The sequence below is a fragment of the Vanessa atalanta genome, chromosome 30, assembly GCF_905147765.1.
Source record: "Vanessa atalanta chromosome 30, ilVanAtal1.2, whole genome shotgun sequence".
NCBI lineage: Eukaryota > Metazoa > Arthropoda > Insecta > Lepidoptera > Nymphalidae > Vanessa > Vanessa atalanta.
Window position 1 is genome coordinate 3,189,205 of NC_061900.1, and position 4,546 is coordinate 3,193,750.

At 41.1% G+C, this 4,546-nt stretch overlaps 1 pseudogene; it reads right to left on the minus strand.

The window, feature by feature from the left end:
* Positions 1-218: 218 nt before the first annotated feature.
* LOC125075411 lies at positions 219-1,170 on the minus strand (annotated as a pseudogene).
* Between the last annotated feature and the right edge of the window lie 3,376 nt (positions 1,171-4,546).

The window sequence follows — 4,546 nt, forward strand, 5'->3', positions numbered from 1 at the left end:
AGATTGGTCTGTAGTTTTTCAAGAGGGTTTTATCACCTTTTTTGAAGAACAGTCACTCACTCCCGCTCCACGTTTCCGGGGTCTTGCCATGTTGGATGACGGAATTAAAGAGGTTTGCTAGCTCTTTCAGGACCGGAGTCCCGCCTGCCTTAAGCAACTCTGTTGTGATTCCGTCATCTCCCGGAGCTTTGTTGTTTTTAAGCTGTTCTAGAGCCGCCCTAACTCGCTCTCGTAAGAGGGGCGCGCTGGTCATCAATACTGATTCCCACAGGTTTACCCGATCTTGAAGAGAACAACTGCCCATAAAACCTCTCTACTTCTCCGACGATCTCAGGCCTTGAGGTAACGACCTTACCATTTTCAGTTTTAAGTTTCGTCAGACGTGGCCTCCCAAACTTGCGAGCGAACACTTTCGATCCCCGATTTTGCTCAATCGCAGCCTTGATGGCGCGGGTATTGGAGCATCGAAGATCGCGCCGCGTCAGCGTTTTTATTGTTCGGTTTAAGGCCTTATCTGACAAAAACGATGGTAGTTCCCGTCGTTTCCTCATGAGCTCGAGTGTCTCAGCAGAGAGTTTTGGTACGCTGTCTCTTTTCTGTGGCGGAAAACACTTGCGGGATGTGTTTTGTAGTATTTTGACCAGCGTGTCGGTTTTCTCATCAATACTGCTTACGGTTTCCAACGCGGTGAATTGATTTTGAAGCTCCATTTGGAACTTTTCGGAGCCTTGAGCAGCCTGGAGCATGGTAGGTCGGAGAGTAGACCTCATCATTCGCGATCTTTCGGCTTTGAAGTCGATATCTAGAGTGCCTCTAACCAAGCGGTGATCACTACCGGTATTAAACCTGTTGATCACTGAGACATCTCTAAATATGTGCCTTTTATTCGAAATGATAGTCTATCTCGTTCCTTGTCACGTTATCGGGGCTTCGCCAGGTCCACTTCCTCTGGGGCTTCTTTTCAAAGAAAGAATTCATCAAAAAGAGCCCCTGCGCTTCGAGAAAGCTTACCAGCATTTGCCCCCTGTGATTTCTGCAGCCTAAGCCGTAAGGTCCGACGTTCGATTCACTTCTATCTTGTACTCCCACTTTAGCATTAAAGTCTCCCATAACAACATTGCAGTGGGCCTTCGAGGTGTTGTTGAGGGCCTTTGCGATGTCCTCGTACATCGCTTCTACCACATCATCAGATTACCCGGTTCGACACACTACTGATTTCTACAATGCTGCTAATGAGATCCTTTTTGACCAGAAAACCGACACCACCCTGGGAGAGTTTATCACCTTCGCGGAAGTAGAGTAAGTTACCGGACTCTAGAGTTATCGTGTCCTCCCCCTGTCTTCGGACTTCAGATAACCCCAGTATATGCCAGTTTATATGACTTAACTCTACTTCTAATTCGGCGAGGTGATGGTCCAGCCTTATCGAGCGTCCATTATACGTTGCCATATGTAGTCGTCTTTTATGGTAGCCTGCCATGAACCGGTGATTCTTTGCACCCCCTGCCCTGCCGATACCGCGACCGCTACCTTGGTCGGGCCAAGCGGGCTTGCCGGTAACTGGGGGCCTTTTTTTAAGCGCATCTACCATGTAGGAGGATTTGCCCATACTCGCCACGCTGGGCAGGCGTGCTGGCGAGCGCAGTAGGGGGTAAGTTGTTTACGGGGGAGACGCTGCTGCCCATCCCCCCTTTTCCCCGTCCCTTAGTCGCCTCTTACGACACCCACGGGAAGAGATGGGGGAGTGCTAAATACATAATCAGATTAATTTTAGACATTCATATTATGGAAATTGAAAAACCAGTTCCTATCCGGTAAAAGATACAGCCTCATACCACATTTGATGCACATAACAGTAGTCTGACCTTTGATACATAGTTTGCATCGTCCTTTGGACCCAAAAGTTGGCCTTGCGGTACACGGTGTTTTTATAATTTTTTTTGGTACTGGTGGTACAGAATCATAGTTTTTGAATGGCTGCTGTCTCCCAGAATGTAAGAGCCCTTGTATAATATGATGTCGAATCTTTTTTAAACTCAGTCGTTTTATGTTATTCACGCCAATATGTCTGCGATACAAAATCCAGCTATTGTTCACGCACATATCTAACATTTGAGAAAATATCGGTAAGTACCATCGGTGGCTTTTCATATCCGTTCTGTACAAAGCCACTAACATATCTGCAAGGTCGACTCCTCCCATATGTGCGTTGTAGTGCTTTATTATATTGGGACAGGGGACAGCAGCTCTCTGTTTTAAATCCTTATTGTAATGTTGTATAACTCCAACAGGAGTTTCAGAAACATAACTGCTTGCCACAGTAACCACTTCGTTGTCATGCCATTTGACAATACAGACTTTGTTTGTATTGCATACTACTCGTGAATAAGATCCGCGGCCTTTTTTTTTTGAGGGCTTTATCAGGTATAAGCTTTTGTTCTGCACCACGTAGTCTATTTGACCTTATGGTGCCTAAGGAGAATATACCCATATTATATCGGAGCATATGTATTAGCTCTAGACTGGTGAAAAAATTGTCAAAGTACACAACTGAACATGCTGGATCAGGAATAGTTTTACATAGTGAGAAGACGACTTTTGCCCCAAAGCCCAAACTCATTTCTTCTGGTGAAAATAGGTGGTATCTGAAAGTGTTAGTATAATCAAAATATTACTATACTATGTATTATGGCAACACTCCATAAATAATTGTTTTGTATCTGTGTCATGCTGCTGTGAATTTTGTATCTGTTCCTTTTTTAAATAAAACTCATAGTCATTCTGTTCGGTTAAAACTTTTAAAGCGAATACGTTGTTTCATTTCAGAAAGTTCACCTCCATATACGAGAGAATCATAAATGAAGCCCGAAACGCCAGCTCTAACAAATATTTTGTACCCCCATTTCCGAGGTTTGCTCTTTATGTATTGTTTTCGATTACCGGCTTTTTTGCCCTTATATGGCACCATCATTTCATCAATGCTGAACTTGGTTTCATGAGGAACTCTCAAAAAGTTGGCACGTACTTTTTCAATGAGTGGCCTAACTTTAAAATACCGATCACCGTCATCAAGCAGATTGTCGTTGAAGTGGATGTACCGTCGTTTCTGTTGAAATTTTTTGAGTGTCATTACATCAGCTATTTGTGAAAATCTGAATTCCTGACACCAATAGTCAGTGTAGGCCGGCAGTGTAGTATATTCACGATTCCCATTATCAAATTTATTGCAATAAAATCTTTGATGTCTTGTGTTGAAAAATTCCAACCATCGCCTCTTATGTGCTCCCCATAATACGAACAAGCTTGTTTTAGTTGGTATGTTCCACATGCAATTAATATAAGATCATTATATTCTATTCTTGAAAATATGAAACTGTCCATGTTTACATTTATAGGTTGAAAATCTGCCCGCCTTCTATTTAAATTATTTTCGATAACAAAGTCAGCTAATGTGTTAGGAGTAAACATCTTTTCATTTATTATATTCAGGATTTGCTGTGCATCTTCTCTATCTACAAATATCTGGTGAAACTTATTAATAATAGCTGCAGCAATACGAAAATCTGTCATCGCATGTTGGGAAGCGCGATTGAAAAATTCATGTCTGAGTAGTTTAAACACTGTAATGTTATGTATGTACGCAAAAACTTAAATGATTTTTCCCAGAAATTGTGACGTACATTTTATTAACACTAGGAACAAGAATAAACTTGTTACTCCAAGTACCCGATTACACAGGGTTAGTAACTCTTTTTTGGGGCAATGTATACGTTTTTACAACAGGATCCCAGAAAACGTTCAAAATTATTCAATTGTAAAACTCAAAAGAGTCGTTAAAGAGCGTTTGTGTGCTAAAGGATATTACAACACTAATGATTTTTTAGTTGACTGCACACCTTGGGAATGAAATGATCGCCTCCAGGCTGTTTCAAATAACTAAAATTGTACATGGAAAATGTTTTAAAAAAAAAAAAAACAATATATCCCGCTGAGTTTCTTTCGCCGGTTCTTCTCAGGTCCGAGGTGCTAAATTCCGAACCGGTGGTAGATTTTTGACTGTCAATAAGCAAGTGTAAACACTTCTATATTGAATAAAGATTTTTGACTTTTGCTTAAATATTCCATTTACAGCTTCCATACAGTGACATATCACGCTCTATTAGCAGAAATAGTAGATAACTGTGTTTCACCAGCCTGTAAGGTTACAGGCATGTGGACAGAATATATACAGCTTTGCAACAACGGCACAGAATCTCGAAAACCCCTATCCAGTATAAAAACATCTCCTTGTTGAAAATATTGGCGCAATGGCCTGGTTTCGCTACTAAATTCATTGGACATTATATTAGCATCTGATGTTGTAGCTGGATAGGGGCCTAGTACATCGACAATATATCCATCAGAACATACAACTAAAAATGGCTTTATAAGGTTCCTATACTTATGCAAAGAGTAAGTATCTTTTTGGTACATATAGTTAGAACTTTTTTGTATAAACAAATATATACCGTCTATGATTACAATCGGTTTCCTTTCATTTCCACCA